The sequence below is a fragment of the Tachyglossus aculeatus genome, chromosome 1 (genome assembly GCF_015852505.1).
Source record: "Tachyglossus aculeatus isolate mTacAcu1 chromosome 1, mTacAcu1.pri, whole genome shotgun sequence".
NCBI classification, from domain to species: domain Eukaryota; kingdom Metazoa; phylum Chordata; class Mammalia; order Monotremata; family Tachyglossidae; genus Tachyglossus; species Tachyglossus aculeatus.
In genome coordinates this window covers 104,723,762-104,742,050 of record NC_052066.1, presented here as the reverse complement: position 1 = coordinate 104,742,050, position 18,289 = coordinate 104,723,762, and positions in this window count along the sequence as shown.

The window sequence follows — 18,289 nt, the reverse complement described above, 5'->3', positions numbered from 1 at the left end:
GCAAGTCACTTCACTTCTCTGGGCCTCAGTTACCTCATCTGTAAAATAGGGATTAAGACTGTAAGCCCCCCGAGGGACAACCTGATCATCTTGTAACCTCCCCAGCATTTAGAACAGTGCTTTGCACATAGTAAGCACTTAATAAATGCCATCACTATTATTATTATTATTATTACTGTGTGCAGAGCACTGTACTAAGTGCTTGGAAAGTACAATTCAGCAACAAACAGAGACAACCCCTGCCCACAACGGGTTCACAGTCTAGAAGTGTGGGGACAGACATCAAAACAGGCATCAGTAGCATTATTATAAATAAAAAGAATTATGGATATATACACATCACTAATAAAAAATAATAGAATTATAATTACAAATATTACATATCACTTTAATATTACTCAGCACTTAGAACAGTGCCTTGCACATAGTAAGCACTTAAATGTCATAATAATAATAATAATTACTTATAAATATGATTATAAATATGTAACTATATACACAAGTGCTGTGGGGTGGGGACAGGGGTAGAGCAAAGGGATGTAATCCACTTACCATACTTTGATCTCATCTCTCTTCCTGCTAAACCGTTGCTCAAATCCTCCCTCTGACCTGGAACTCCCTCCCCATTCATGTCCGACAGACCACTACTGTTCTCATCTTCAAAGCCATCATACTAAAATCATATCTCCTTCAAGAGGACTCCATCATTTTCCTACCCTATTTTGCCTTCCCTTCTGTGTCACCTGTGCACTTGGGTCTGTACCCCATAAGTACTTTGATAATAATAATAATAATAATAATAATAATAATAATAATAATGGCATTTATTAAGTGCTTACTATGTGCAAAGCACCGTTCTAAGTGCTGGGGAGGTTACAAGGTGATCAAGTTGTCCCACGGGGGGCTCACAGTCTTAATCCCCATTTAATAGATGAGGTAACTGAGGCCCAGAGAAGTGAAGTGACTTGCCCAAAGTCACACAGCTGACAATTGGTGGAGCCTGGATTTGAACCTATGACCTCTGACTCCAAAGCCCGGGCTCTTTCCACTGAGCCACGCTGCTTCTCCACCTTTCCCCCAGCCCCACAAGCATAGTACATAGCCTTAGATTCTGTTGCTTCCCCCATCTGTAATTTGTTTTAATGTCTGTCTCCCCCACTAGATTGTAAGCTCTTTGAGGGCAGGAATTGTGTCTACCAAGTTTATTGTACTGCGCTCTCCCAAACTTTTAGTACAGTGCTTAAAAAGCGACATTGATCGATTGATTGAGTGATCCCTGTGGACAACACCACCATCCTCTCTGTCTCAAGTCTGCAATCTTGGAATTATTTTCCTTTCCTAATAACAATAATAATAATAATAATGGCATTTATTAAGCACTTACTATGTGCAAAGCACTGTTCTAAGTGCTGGGGAGGTTACAAGGTAATCAGGTTGTCCCACGGGAGGCTCACAGTCTCAATCTCCATTTTACAGATGAGGTACCTGAGGCATGGAGAAGTTAAGTGACTTGCCCAAAGTCACACAGCTGACAATTGGCAGAGCTGGGATTTGAACCCATGACCTCTGACTCCAAAGCCCGGGCTCTTTCCACTGAGCCACGCTGCTTCTCCACCTTTCCCCCAGCCCCACAAGCATAGTACATAGCCTCAGATTCTGTTGCTTCCCCCATCTGTAATTTATTTTAATGTCTGTCTCCCCGGCTAGATTGTAAGCTCTTTGAGGGCAGGAATTGTGTCTACCACCTCTATTGTACTGCGCTCTCCCAAACTCTTAGTACAGTGCTTAAAAAGCGACATTGATCAATTGATTGAGTGATCCCTGTGGACAACACCACCATCCTCTCTGTCTCGAGTCTGCGATCTTGACATTATTCTTAATCCCTTTCTTCTCTTTCAACTTCAATATTCAGCCTATCATTAAATTATCTTGGTACTTCCTCTTCAAAAATTCCAGATTCCACCTCTTCCTCCCCACCCAAATGGCCACCACGCTGGTCTAAGCACTTGTCTTGTCCCAACTTCGCTACTGCGTCAGCCTCTTCACTGCCTCTCCCTTCTCTGGTCCATACTTCACTTTGCTGCCCAGATCTTTCCACATCTTCCCATTTCCCCAAAATCTCCAGTGATTGTTTATTTCACTATCAAACAGAAGCTCTTGACCACTGGCTTTAAGGAACTCAATCAACTCTCTTTACCCCTTCTTATCCTTGCTGTTCTCCACCACACCTTAGCTCTCAGATTACATTCCTCCAAAGGCAACCTACTCATTGAGCCTCATTCTCATTTGCCTTCCCTCTTGCTGAGAATTCCCTCACTGTTCACATCAGACAGTCCAATGCTCTCCCCATCTTCAAAGCCCGCCTGAAATCACATCTCCTCCAAGAGACTTTTCCTGATTAATCTGTCCTCTCTTCACTCTATGTCCCCTAACTGCCATTTCAGTACTTTAATCAATCAATCAATAATCATATTTATTGAATGCTTAATGTGTGCACAGCCCTGTGCTAAACACTTGGAATAGTACAATATAAAATATGAATATACTTAAGTATTCACTCCCATTATACTTAAGCACTTAGTACACACAACTCTGCTCTATACCTGTATATATGTTTGTATATATTTATTACTCTATTTATTTATTTATTTTACTTGTACATATCTATTCTATTTATTTTATTAGTGTGTTTGGTTTTGTTCTCTGTCTCCCCCTTTTAGACTGTGAGCCCACTGTTGGGTAGGGACCGTCTCTATATGTTGCCAACTTGTACTTCCCAAGCACTTAATACAGTGCTCTGCACACAGTAAGCACTCAATAAATATGATTGATGATGATGATGCTCTACCTCTCTGTGACATTTATGTACATACCTTTGTACTTTATTACTTCCTCCAATCTGCAATTGATTTTAGTGTCTGCACCCCCCACTAAATAATAATGACCTGGAGGGTAGGGAATCATGTCCACTAATTTTATTGTAATCAATCAATTGATCGTATTTATTGAGTGCTTACTGTGTGCAGAGCACCGTACTAAACTCTTGGTCTACAGAGTTGGCAGACACGTTCCCTGCCCATAAACTCTCCCAAGTGCTCAGTACAGTGTTCTTTACACAATAGGTACTTAGTAAATACTATTGATCAATTCTTGAAAGATCTGTGGACCCAGAGGGAGATAACAATAATAATAATAATGATGGCATTTATTAAGCGTTACTATGTGCAAAGCACTGTTCTAAGCACTGGGGAGGTTACAAGGTGATCAGGTTGTTCCACGGGGGGCTCACAGTCGTAATCCCCATTTTACAGATGAGGGAACTGAGGCATGTAGAAGTGAAGTGACTTGCCCAAAGTCACACAGCTGACAACTGGCAAAGCCGGGATTTGGACCCATGACCTCTGACTCCAAAGTCCGGGCTCTTTCCGCTGAGCCATACTTCTTCTCTGCCCAGTTCTCTGACTGCGGCCACAGCTGATTGCCGCCACGCCTGCCCGTGACATCCATTTTCCTGACCCGATGTCACTACAAGCAGCTCCTCTTGGAACTTGGAGCCAGAATCCTTCAGGTGTAATCACCCAGCTGAGAAGCAGTGGTGATCAGTGGTATTTATTGAGCATTTACTGTGCACAGAGCACTGTATTAAGCGCTTGGGAGACTACAGGACATTAAAATTGGTGGACATGATCCCTGCACACAGGAGCTTACCGTCTACAGGTAGGCTCTTTCTCTCTCTCTGCTCCCCCACCCCTTCTACCCCTCTCTTCCTCTCTCCCTTCATTCCTCTGTCCCCTTTCTCTCCCTCTCCATCCCATTAATGAGCTCAGAATCAATCAACCCCATGCTCACCCACAACCCACTCTCCTCAGGTGTCCTAATCTCTCACCTCCTGCTCCTCCATTCCCAGAAAGCTCTGATTTCTAGTGACCTCCCAGCCCCAAAGCCCTCAGTACATTGTGAAAACGTTTTCCTAGAACCTCAGTACATTGTGAAAAAGTTTTCCGAGTTCTAGTCCTTTCAGGGACCGTTAAGGAGAGGCTTCTGAGAGGAATGGGCTTAGACATATTCAGCCTGTCTATTCGTTCAGGAGCTCATGTCGGTGAAAGTTGATGAGGAAGATATGATGAGATGGCAGCATTCACAGATTCCCCACAGCCTTTATGTCCATATCAGTAATTTATTTATTTTTTATTAAAGGTTGTTTCTCCCCCTCCAGACTGTAAGCTTGTTGTGGGCGGGGAAATTGTACTCTATATGTTGCCAACTTGGACTTCCCAAGCACTTAGTACAGTGCTCTGCACACAGTAAGCGCTCAATAAATACGATTGATTGATTAATTGATTGATTCTTCCAAACAGTGTTCCACACACAATAAGTGCTTAATAATTATGATAGATTGCTAACTTGGAGATAGAGTTCATTTGCAACTGCACCACCAGGCCTGCTTTTGGGAGTGCCAAAGACATCAGTAACGCCCCGAAACAGGATTGCTTTGGAGTTGTGAGAATATTATTATTATTATTGCTATTGTCATTATTATCATTACCATTAATGATATGCTTGGAGAAGCAGTGTGGCTGGAGAAGCAGTGTGGCTCAGTGGAAAGAGCCCGGGCTTTGGAGTCAGAGGTCATGGGTTCAAATCCCGGCTCTGCCATTTGTCAGCTGGGTGACTTTGGGCAAGTCACTTCACTTCTCTGGGCCTCAGATTCCTCATCTGTAAAATGGGGATGAAGACTTTGAGCCCCCCGTGGGACTACCTGATCAACTTGTAACCTCCCCAGCGCTTAGAACAGTGCTTTGCACATAGTAAGCGCTTAATAAATGCCATTATTATTTATTATTATTATTATTATTATTATTACATTTGTTAAGCACTTATTATGTGTCAAAAACCATTCTAAACTCTGGATTAGAAACACGTCAATCAGGTCAGACATATTCCCTGTCCCACATGGGGCTTCCGAGCTAAGTAGAAGGATAACCCTGTGGGTTTGATATGCCAGACCAAAGGAGGATTCGTTTTGCCGGAGACAGAGCCCATGACCGGTGTCTGCCACCATGAACCCTACAGGGAGTCAAGACGTCTCCTTCAGAGCAAAACAGACTCATTTCCAGTCGCTCCCACTTCCACCTTATTGTTGCCCCAGCCAAACAACTCTTCCAATTCCTCTTGCCTGCCCCTTAGAGATGGGACAAAGGGTTTTTATTCTTGGTTATTTTTTTCTCTTCAAGTGACATCACCATCTTCATCGTCATCATGACCTTTATCATCTCCTGTCAATGCTGTCATCACCTTCCTCATCATCTTCATCAACATCATCAGCAGCTTGTGGGTCAAACATGCACTAATTCATTCATTCATTCAATCGTATTTATTGAGCGCTTACTGTGTGCACAGCACTGTACTAAGCGCTTGGGAAGTACAAGTTGGCAACACCTAGAGATGGTCCCTACCCAACAGTGGGCTCACAGTCTAGAAGGGGGAGACAGACAACAAAACAAAACATATAAACCAAATAAAATAAATAGAATAAATACGTACAAGTAAAATAAACAGAGTAATAAATATGTACAAACATATATACATATATACAGATGCTGTGGGGAGGGCAAGGAGGTAAGGCAGGGAGGATGGGGAGGAGGAGGAGGGGGAGAGGAAGAAGGGGGCTCAGTCTGGGAAGTCTTGGCACACTGTAAGAGCTTAACAAATACCATCATTTGTTGTGGTTGTTATTATTACTATTAATTGATCGATATGTTCTCTGCCCACAACGGGCTTACAGTTTAGAACTGATGTCCCACAATAAAATGCTGGTGGGTTCACCCTGAGAAGCGAATAGATCACAACTATCCAAAGCTAGACAACTCCCCAGTGTGCCCCAATTTTTAAGGCCCACCCAAGTCCCCTTTCTAAAAGCACACCCGCAACCTCCACTTCACGACAGATGTTCATCATCATCATCAATCGTATTTATTGAGCGCTTACTGTGTGCAGAGCACTATACTAAGCACTTGGGAAGTACAAGTTGGCAACATATAGAGACAGTCCCTACCCAACAGTGGGCTCACAGTCTAAAAGGGGAGACAGTGAACAAAACCAAACATACTAACAAAATAAAATAAATAGAATAGATATGTACAAGTAAAATAAATAGAGTAATAAATATGTACAAACATATATACATATATACAGGTGCTGTGGGGAAGGGAAGGAGGTAAGATGGGGGGATGGAGAGGGGGACGAGGGGGAGAGGAAGGTAGGGGCTCAGTCTGGGAAGGCCTCCTGGAGGAGGTGAGCTCTCAGTAGGGCCTTGAAGGGAGGAAGGCCTTGAAGGGAGGATGCTCAAGGCCCCCATTCCAGCCACGCTTCTGTTCGCCACCATCTCTCCACCCTGCCATCTTTGAATCAACCCCGATCCTGAGGGCAACGCAGTCCTCAGGGACAGAGATCATGATCACCAACTGCGGCGCGCTCGCCCAAGTGCTTAGCGCGACGCTCTGAACAGAGTAGGTGGCTCGATGAATACTTCCTCCAGTAATCTGGGCCCAGCGGAAAACTTCTCCAGGAACGCACTTGCCCATCACCTGCTCCGTAAACGGCTCTTGCCAAAAGTAATCCGCTTCTCCCGTCTCCGGGGGAGGGAGAAACCCTTCCTATCAATCTCTTTTCAGATTTCCACTTGAAAAATATGACTTGAGCGTCTATGTAAGCTTCTTTCAATTTCCATGATTCACCTTGGAAATAAACCCTTCAGGAGTCCTAAAAGGGCTTTGTTTCCTGAAATGGACACCCTCATAATCTCCCAGATAGAGCAGGAGGCACTATTTAATGTTAAAAGCTGTGCGGACTATCGTACTGGTGAATGGTCCTATGACAAATGCACCCTGCAGATAACTCCGGGATGGATGTCGGCTCCTAGCAGAAACGGGCGCTTTTGGAAAGGGAAAAAAATCTTTATAACTCAAATGTCTGCAGCTTTATAGAAAGAATCTTTTCCCTGTGAATTATAGCACCTTTTAAATGTGACCAAAACAAAAATTTATGACTGTTCTGGCACCTGGAAAAAAAGGAATAAATCAGCTCAATGGCATCCACATTTAAGTGCAAGAAACCAACTGAAAACCATAAAGAGACCAACATCAACATCAACATCAATCATATTTATTGAGCGCTTACTGTGTGCAGAGCACTGTACTAAGTGCTTGGGAAGTCCAAGTTGGCAACATATAGAGACAGTCCCTACCCAACAGTGGGCTCACAGTCTAAAAGGGGGAGACAGAGAACAAAACCAAACATACTAACAAAATAAAATAAATAGAATAGATATGTACAAGTGAAATAAATAGAGTAACAAATATGTACAAACATATATACATATATACAGGTGCAGTCGGGAAGGGAAGGAGGTAAGATGAAGGGGATGGAGAGGGGGACGAGGGGACCACCCATTTAATGTTTACATCATAATTAATAACAGAGTGTCCTCTTCTTACAAGTAATGATTTCTGTTCGGTTTGGAATTTACACTTCAAGCTCTTCAGGTTTTACAGGACTAATGCTTACTTATTGATAAGGGTACTAACTAAAGACTGAGTGTGTGCCAAGCCCCGCGTTAAGCACTAGGTTCAAACCAGAATAGCACATTGGGCAGAGTCCTTGTCCCACACGGCGCTTGGGGTCTGAAAGGCAACAATGAAAGCAACTCTCCCAATCAATCATCCCCATTTTGCAGATGAAGACCGAGGCACAGAGAGAAGGAATGACTTGCCCAACTTCACATAACAAGACGGTGACAAAGTTGGAAACGGAACTGAGGTCCTGACTCCTGGACAAGAGTTAAATGGTGAACAAAATGAAACAGATAGAGTCCCTGACGAACAGAGAAGACATTAGTACCCTGACAGGAAGGGTGCAGTACACTGTTCTATCTCTGACGATGGCAATGGGGCACTCAAAGAAATTAATAATAACTGTAGCATTTGTTAAGCATTTGCTATAAGACAAGTATTGCTCTAAGGCACGTGGCTCAGTGGAAAGAGCCCGGGCTTTGGGGTCAGAGGTCATGAGTTCAAAGCCCGGCTCCGCCAATTGTCAGCTGTGTGACTTTGGGCTGGTCACTTCACTTCTCTGGGCCTCAGTTACCTCCTCTGTAAAATGGGGATTAAGACTGTGAGCCCCCCGTGGGACAACCTGATCACTTTGTAACCTCCCCAGTGCTTAGAACAGTGCTTTGTACATAGTAAGTGCTTAATAAATGCCATCATTCATTCATTCGATCATATTTATTGAGCGCTTTCTGTGTGCAGAGCACTGTACTAAGCGCTTGGGAAGTACAAGTTGGCAACATCTAGAGACGGTCCCTACCCAACAATGGGCTCACAGTAATAATAATAATAATAATATTATTATTAAATACAATCAAAATACAATCATATCAGACCCAGTCCCTGCTCCACATGGGGCACAATCTAAGTGGAAGGATGAACAGGTAATTAATGACCATTTAACAGGTAAGGCAACGGAGACACAGCGAGGGTTTTTTTTCCTTTTTTTAAATGGTACTTACTAAACACTTCTATGTGTCAGACACCCTAGGAACCAGCTTACATGCCCCATTAAGCTCCTTTTTAAATAGTATTTGTTAAGCACTGATTGTATGCCAGTGTTTTGAAGCGCTAGGGTAGATACAAGGAGATCAGAATGGACACAGTCCCTTTCCCACAGTCCATGTCCATGTCCATGTCCAGTCCATGTCCCACATAGGGCTCACAGTCTTAATCTCTATTTTACAGATGAGGTGACTGAGGCACAGAGAAGTGAAGTAACTTGCCCAAGGTCACACAGTAGGTAAGTGGCAGAGTTGAGATTAGAATCCAGGTACTTCTGACTCTTCTGACTCCCGAGCCTGACCCTCTAGGCTACGGCGGACGAGAGTCGGGATTTCCTGTTTGACCATTTAATCTGGACAATCACTATCACGTTTGCTGCAAACCCCATCAATTTAAGACACTGGAAATTTGATTTTTGTTGCCCTCTAGCCACAGATTACAGCGTTAACTGACATTATTTCTCCAGTGAGAGTGATGGATGGTTTTCCAGATAACCAACCACAGTTCATTTGTCTTTGGGAACCAGTTGTTGGCTTTGTCTGGAGCCGAAATGCAGTTCTGTAAGATCATGGTGGGCAGGGAATGTGCCTGTTATATTCTTGTGTTGTACTCTCTCAAGCGCTTAGTACAGTGCCCTGCACACAGTAAATGCTCAATAGAGAAGTAGCATGGCTTAGTGGAAAGAGCAGAGCTTGGGAATCGGAGGTCGTGGGTTCTAATCCCGGCTCCACCACTTGTCAACTATGTGACTTTGGGCCTTCCATGGGCCTCAGTTATTTCATCTGTAAAATTGGGATTATGACTGTGAGCCCTGCATGGGACAACCTGATTACCTTGTATCTAGCCCAGCACTTAAAACAGTGCTTGGCACATAGTAAGCACTTAATAAATGCCACCATTGTTGTTGTTGTTGTCTATAAATACCACTGATTAATTGATTCTGATGGCTGAGCATCCATCTCCGTCTCCCCTCTCCCTCCCTTCACTCCTGATTAGATTGGGCGGTTGGGGGTCGCTTGTTGGGACCCTCAGTTTCTCTTTGCCCGCAAACTCAAGATCATGCATTTCCACAGCAGCTGGCTGGAGCCCGTTCTCCTGTTGTTTACTCATTTTTCAGTGTGTGGACTGTTTTTTTGGGAAAAAAAATATACGTTTTTGTGCCCTCTAAGTAAAGAAACCACAGAATGCTTGAATCAAATAAATAGAAGAGTACGGGGGGGTAGAGGAAGAGCCATTGGGCAGTTTTGGAAGAATAGAGAGAAGTTTACCAAGTAACATTTCAAGAAGAGGATCCTGACCATGTGGTGGAGTATGAATTGAAGCTGGGTGGAGAGGCAGAGAGAAGGCAAGTGGTATAATAGTGCACTGCCTGCAGTAGACACCCAGTACAGCGCTCTGCTCTCAGAGTTGTCAATGATGATGGACGTGGGGCTTTGAATGACTGCTAGTAGCCCAGGCAAGGTGTATCGTTAAAAACCTTACTCTTTCCACTTACTTTTTACAACTATAATAATATTTATTAAGGGCTATGTGTCCAATACTGTGCTGACCTCTGGAGTTGTATCTACAGTTAGATCACTTCCCCCTCCCCATCACCCCCCACCTTACCTCCTTCCCCTCCTCACAGCACCTGTATATACATATATGTGTTTGTACGTATTTATTACTCTGTTTATTTATTTTATTTGCACCTATTTATTTTATTTTTTTTATTTTTTTAATATGTCTTGTTTTGTTGTCTGTCTCCCCCTCCTAGACTGTGAGCCCACTGTTGGGTAGGGACTGTATATGTTGCCAACTTGTACTTCCCAAGTGCTTAGTACAGTGCTCTGCACACAGTAAGTGCTCAATAAATACGATTGATTGATTGATTGATTACTCTATTTTATTTGCACCTATTTATTCTATCAATTTGATTTTGTTAACATGTCTTGTTTTGTTGTCTGTCTCCCCCTTCTAGACTGTGAGCCCCCTGTTGGGTAGGGACCGTCTCTATATGTTGCCAACTTGTACTTCCCAAGCGCTTAGTACAGTGCTCTGCACACAGTAAGCGCTCAATAAATACGACTGAATGAATGAACGAATGAATCAGATCAGGTATTTAACCTCTATTTTACAGATGAGGAAACTGAGGCCCAGTGAAGTCAAGCGATCTGCCCAAGGTCATGCCAGAGGGCACAGAACCCAGATCTCTTGAATCCCAATCCTGTGCTGTTTCCACTACACTCTGCTGCTTCTGGGCTTCCTAGTCTATCACCGTACTCGCCTGACTCTCTTGTATAACTGTGGATAGTTACTGAACACGCACTAGTGGGGTAAAGCAGTGGTTAAAGCCAAAGTGACCCACAAAAACAATCCCAAGTATTTCTTACCTGCCCAAATGGGAGGGCCACACTTTCAAACCAGCGCTGGTTTCTCTTCTCGCCTCCACAGACCAGCTGAAGCACCAGACACCCATTTCCCTGGGCTCACCTTCAAAGGGGAATCAATCCAGGCTTGGCTCTGGGAATAACAGGACTCAGCTGGAGGCAGGAACCTCGGTTTGGAATCCGTGGTGTTCCTGGGAGTCAGGGGGAAGGTTGTCGGCGAAGATGGGTGGGAAGGGGCACCAGGGGTTTCTGCCCAATAACTCTAGCTGGTTTTGCAGCCTGGCATAGTGGAAAGAACAAGGGCGTAGGAGTCAGAAGGTCCTGGTTTTCACCCCAGCTCCGCCGCTTATCTCCTGTGTGGTCTTGGGGTGGTGGTGGGAGAAAGCATCCTTCTGAATTCCTCAGAGGAGATCCCCCATCCCTCCGCATCAGCCTCTTTAGAGACTGAAAGGGGCCCAGCCCAACTGGGGGGGATTGGTGCCATGTCTAGACTGTGAGCCCGTCGTTGGGTAGGGACCATCTCTATATGTTGCCAGCTTGGACTTCCCAAGCGCTTAGTACAGTGCTCTTCACACAGTAAGCGCTCCATAAATACGATTGACTGAATGAATCCGGCGACACAACCTCAGTCAGCCGGCGTTTTCTCCCACCAGGAAACTGTGCTAGGAGTTGGCCCACGGGATCCGCTTCGGGGAGTTTTCAGAGGGAAATTGTGGCAAAGGCCAGTAGGGCTGGGCTTCAGTGAGATAAGATGCCAGTGTAACAGCTGAGGGTCAATAATAATAATAATGATGGCATTTATTAAGCACTTAGTATGAGCAAAGCACTGTTCTAAGTGCTGGGGAGGTTACGAGGTGATCAGGTTGCCCCACGGGGGGCTCACCGTCTTAATCCCCATTTTACAGATGAGGTAACTGAGGCCCAGAGAAGTTAAGTGACTTGCCCAAAGTCACACAGCTGACAATTGGCGGAGCCGGGATTTGAACCCATGACCTATAATAATAATAATGACATTTATTAAGTGCTTACTATGTGCAAAGCACTGTTCTAAGCGCTGGGGAGTTTACAAGGTGATCAGGTTGTCCCACGTGGGGCTCACAGTCTTAATCCCCATTTTACAGATGAAGTAACTGCGGCCCAGAGAAGTTAAGTGACTTGCCCAAAGTCACACAGCTGACAATTGGCGGAGCCGGGATTTGAACCCATGACCTATGACTTCCAAGCCTGTGCTCTTTCCACTGAGCCACACTGCTTCTCTATTCTCAATATATAGGGCTGCCAAACAATCAACCAATCACATTTATAGAGGACCCACTGTGTGCAGAGAACTGTACTAAGAGCTCGGGAGAGTACAATGGAGTAAACAGCTAAGATCCCTTCTCCCAAGGATTTTACAATCTAGTGAGGGAGACGGACACTTAAATCATCAATCGTATTTATTTATTGAATGCTTACTGTGTGCAGAGCACTGTACTAAGCGCTTGGGAAGTTAAATGGAACAGTGTTTTGCACATAGTAAGTGCTTAACAAATGCCATTAAAAAAAAATGGGTCAGAGGTGCCTGGGGTCAAGATCAAGTCGAGGAGCAGCGTGGCCTGGTGGATAGAGCATGGGCCTCAGAGTCAGAGGGCCTGGGTTCTAATCCTGCCTCTGCTACTTGTCTGCTTTGTGACCTTGGGCAAGTCACTTAACTTTTCTGTGCCTGAGTTACCTCATCTGTAAAATGGGGAGTAAGACTGTGAGCCCCATATGGGACAGGGACTGTGTCCAACCTGATTAGTTTGTACCTACCCCGATGCCTCGTAAAGTGTCTGACATAGAGTAAGCACTTAATAAATACCAGTTTTTTTAAAAAATGTGTCCTTTTCTTAGGTGACCCATAAAACTGACTGTTCAAACAGGTTTGGCCAGGACAGGCCCAGATTTGGTGGGGCACAGGGAGCATCTCCAGCAAATTTAGAAACTATTTAAGTGGCCCAGAATAGCAAATGTTTCAGTCAGCCGATTGTGCAATTCCAACCCAACTAACCTTGCTTATCTAAATTCTGGGTTGTCCACGTCTGGGCTGGAACACACTCAGTCTCACTCACTCTAGTCCCACCACACAACTCTGGGAATTGCCGTTTCATCCATTCAGTCGTTCAGTCGTATTTATTGAGCGCTTACTGTGTGCCAAGCACTGTACTGAGAACTTGGGAGAGTACACTACAACAACAAACAGACACATTTCTGGCCCACAATGAGCTTACAGTCTGGAGATCTTAGAGTTTCACCATCCTGGGGGACCAGAAGAACTTAATCCCACACTCTTGTCTAGTGATGATCCCCAAGAAGGAAGGTGGTGTTGCCTAGGTTCTCCAGGGTCCCGTCAGTCAATCAATCAATCAATCAATTGTATTTATTGAGCGCTTACTACGTGCAGAGCACTGTACTAAGCGCTTGGGAAGTACAAATTGGCAACACATAGAGACAGTCCCTACCCAACAGTGGGCTCACAGTCTAAAAGGGGGAGACAGAGAACAGAACCAAACATACCAACAAAATAAAATAAATAGGATAGAAATGTACAAGTAAAATAAATAAATAAATAAATAAATAAATAGAGTAATAAATATGTACAACCATATATACATATATACAGGTGCTGTGGGGAAGGGAAGGAGGTAAGATGGGGGGATGGAGAGGGGGACGAGGGGGAGAGGAAGGAAGGGGCTCAGTCTGGGAAGGCCTCCTGGAGGAGGTGAGCTCTCAGTAGGGCCTTGAAGGGAGGAAGAGAGCTAGCTTGGCGGAGGGGCAGAGGGAGGGCATTCCAGGCCCGGGGGATGACGTGGGCCGGGGGTCGACAGCGGGACAGGCGAGAACGAGGTACGGTGAGGAGATTAGTGGTGGAGGAGCGGAGGGTGCGGGCTGGGCTGGAGAAGGACAGAAGGGAGGTGAGGTAGGAGGGGGCGAGGGGATGGACTGCCTTGAAGCCCAGGGTGAGGAGTTTCTGCCTGATGTGCAGATTGATTGGTAGTCACTGGAGATTTTTGAGGAGGGAAGTAATATGCCCAGAGCGTTTCTGGACAAAGATAATCCGGGCAGCAGCATGAAGCATGGATTGAAGTGGAGAGAGACACGAGGATGGGACATCAGAGAGAAGGCTGGTGCAGTAGTCCAGACGGGATAGGATGAGAGCTTGAATGAGCAGGGTAGCAGTTTGGATGGAGAGGAAAGGGCGGATCTTGGCAATGTTGCGGAGCTGAGACCGGCAGGTTTTGGTGACGGCTTGGATGTGAGGGGTGAACGAGAGAGCGGAGTCGAGGATGACACCAAGGTTGCGGGCTTGTGAGACGGGAAGGATGGTAGTGCCGTCAACAGAGATGGGAAAGTCAGGGAGAGGACAAGGTTTGGGAGGGAAGACAAGGAGCTCAGTCTTCGACATGTTGAGCTTTAGGTGGCGGGCGGACATCCAGATGGAGATGTCCTGAAGGCAGGAGGAGATGCGAGCCTGGAGGGAGGGGGAGAGAGCAGGGGCAGAGATGTAGATCTGGGTGTCATCAGCGTAGAGATGATAGTTGAAGCCGTGGGAGCGAATGAGGTCACCAAGGGAGTGAGTGTAGATTGAGAACAGTCAGTCAATCCATCCCAGAAATTTATTGAGGGTTTACTGTGTGCAGAGCACTATACTAGTTGCCTGAGAGAGTATGTGAGTCCCACGTGGGACAGGGACTGTGTCCAACCTGATTAGCTCATATCCACCTTACTGCTTAGAACAGTGCCTGGCACACAGTAAGTGCTTAACAAATACTATTATTATTATTATTATTACAGTTCTATACATGGTCCCTTCCCATAAGGAGCTTACAGTCCCAGTTTTCAGTGACAATCATGTGATTGGCTAAGCACAGGATGCTGCTCTGTTGCCTGAGAGGATGCTGGATTTTAGTGTAGCATTTATGCATCTATGAATTATATATTATAAATTATTTATATTAATATCAGTCTCCCCCTGTAGGCTGTAAGCTCACCGGGGACAGGGGAACATGTCTATCGACTCCGTTATATTGTACCCTCTCAAACATTTAGTACAGTGCTCTGCATACAGTAAGTGCTCAGTAAATACCTATGATGATGATGATGATGATGATGATGATGATGATGATGATGATGAAAAGACACGCTTTCAGCCAGCAGCACAGAGATTGTTTTATCCATCAATCAATCAATAGTATTTTTTGCTCCTAGCCATATTTAAGGAACTGAGAAAATTAGCAATGGTGAAGAGACTTCTGTGGTGTTTTAACAAGGGGAGTCACTAGAACCCTGAACTGAAAGACACCCTGCAAGGAATGTCAGATTTCTGCTGCTAAGAGGCTCCAGTTCTTTTTTATCCATTGATCACAGCCAGTGGGTATAACAAAACATGTAATTTGGCAAAAATACCTAATATTCACCACATGAAGAAAATCTGTCTGCCATCCACTTAACTTCTCCGTTCCTCAGTTTTCTGATCTGTAAAATGGGAATTAAATCCTACTCCTTCCTACTTAGGCTGTGAACCCTGTGTCCAATCTGATTATCTACCATTGATGTCCAGAGCCTGGGAGAATACGATACAATTGAGTTGGTAGACATGATCCCTGCCAAGGAGTTTAGAAACTCACTGCTTGCCCTAAATTTATTTTAACATCTCTCCCCCGACTGCTAGACTGTAAGCTCCTTGTGGGCAGGGTTTTTGCTTACTAATTCTATTGCACTCTCCCAAATGCATAGTACAACACAGTATGTGTTCAATAAATACCACTGATCTGTTGGTTGAACAGAGAAGGAGTCTAGGAAAGAGGTCCTAGGGATTTCCCACCTCTCCCAAACCAGAGGCTTCGGCTGGGAGCACAAACTCAAACAGAAAACTACAAATATGAAGGTTTTAGCCACCAAACAAGCCAGCCGGGAAGGTGGAAAATCAGAATAAGGTGACTTTGTGGAGCAGAGGAAGGGAGGAGCAAAAGAAGGAAGCTTAGCTGGACTCGCGCTCATCCTCAGGATTCTCCGTCTCCTTTCGTACCACTTTTTCCTGCTTCTTATCCATAAGTCCAAGCCGTCATGGCTTGTTTCGTGCTCACATATGCCTGCTCTAGATAATGCGTCTAGCTTGGGCAACTTGACTATCGACTCTGTTATATTGTACCCTCTCAAACATTTAGTACAGTGCTCTGCATACAGTGAGTGCTCAGTAAATACCGATGATGATGATGATGATGATGATGAAAAGACACGCTTTCGGCCAGCAGCACAGAGATTGTTTTATCCATCAATCAATCAATGGTATTTTTTTGCTTCTAGCCATATTTAAGGAACTGAGAATGTCTGTACCTCCTGGATTCCTCCGAGGAGTTTCCCATCGATTGTCCCACTGTATCCTCATCCCTGTAAGATAGGGACAACATATCCCCCCCCTTCCCGCCCAATTATTTTCCCAACACCCTGAGCTATATCATTCCTTCAGCCATCATCAATTTATCTATATCCTCTTTAGCACTCATCAGTATGTCTGTTCTATGAGCATCTCTATGTCTGTTTCATTCATTCATTTTTGAACTCACTATCATCACCATCAATTGTATTTATTGAGCGCTTACTATGTGTAGAGCACTGTACTAAGCACTTGGGAAGTACAAATTGGCAACATATAGAGACAGTCCCTACCCAACAGTGGGCTCACAGTCTAAAAGTTGTCACTAGTTGTATAGTTTCATGTTTGCCTCTCCTATTAAGAGTGTAAGCTCCTTAGGGGAAGGGAAAGTACACTTCCCAAGTACCTAGTAAAGTGCATCACAACAAACAGGTGATGAATAAATGCTGCTGCTAAGAATAATAATTGTGGTATTTGTTAAGAGCTTACCATATGCCAAGCACTGTTATTATTATGATTATGGTATTTGTTAAGCACTTACTATGTGCCAAGTTCTGAGTGCTGGGGTAGATACAAGGTAATCAGGTTGTCCCCCGTGGGGCTTACCATTTTAATCCCCATTTAATCCTTCGTATTTATAGTTCTCTGTCTGAGTTTGTGCTCCCAGGCCGAGGCCTCTGGTTTGGGAGAGGGAGAAAATCCCTAGGACCTCTTTTCTAGACTCTTTCTCTGTTCAATAATAATAATAATGATAATGATGTTGGCATTTGTTAAGCGCTTACTATGTGCAAAGCACTGTTCTAAGCGCTGGGGGGGGGGCTACAAAGTGGTCAGGTTGTCCCACGGGGGGCTCACAGTCTTAATCCCCATTTTACAGATGAGGTAACTGAGGCTCAGAGAAGTTAAGTGACTTGCCCAAGGTCACACAGCAGAAATGTGGCGGAGCTGGGATTCGAACCCATGACCTCTGACTCCAAAGCCCGTGCTCTTTCCACTGAGCCACGCTGCTTCAACCAACTGATGAGTGGTATTTATTGAATACATACATACCACACTGTACTATGCACTTGGGAGACTGCAATAGAATTAGTAATAATAATAATACCATTTATTAAGCACTATGTGCAAAGCACTGTTCTAAGCGCTGGGAAGGTTAACAAGGTGATCAGGTTGTCCCACGGTGAGCTCACAGTCTTCATCACCATTTTACAGATGAGGTAATTTCCCTTCCCCATAGCACCTGTATATATGTATATATGTTTGTACATATTTATTACTCTATTTATTTATTTATTTTACTTGTACATATCTATTCTATTTATTTTATTTTGTTAGTATTTTTGGTTTTGTTCTCTGTCTCCCCCTTCTAGACTGTGAGCCCACTGTTGGGTAGGGACTGTCTCTATATGTTGCCAACTTGGACTTCCCAATTGCTTAGTACAGTGCTCTGCACACAGTAAGCACTCAATAAATATGATTGATTGATTGATTGATATGTTTGTATGTATTTATTACTCTACTTATTTATTTTACTTGTACATATCTATTCTATTTATTTTATTTTGTTAGTATGTTTGGTTTTGTTCTCTGTCTCCCCCTTCTAGACTGTGAGCCCGCTGTTTGGTAGGGACCGTCTCTATATGTTGCCAGCTTGGACTTCCCAAGCGCTTAGTACAGTGCTCTGCACACAGTAAGCACTCAATAAATACGATTGATTGATTGATATGTTTGTACGGATTTATTACTCTACTTATTTATTTTACTTGTACATATCTTATATATTTTAATTTGTTAATGTGTTTTGTTTTGTTGTCTGTCTCCCCTTTCTAGACTGTGAGCCCACTGTTGGGTAGGGACCGTCTCTATATGTTGCCAACTTGGACTTCCCAAGCGCTTAGTACAGTGCTCTGCAC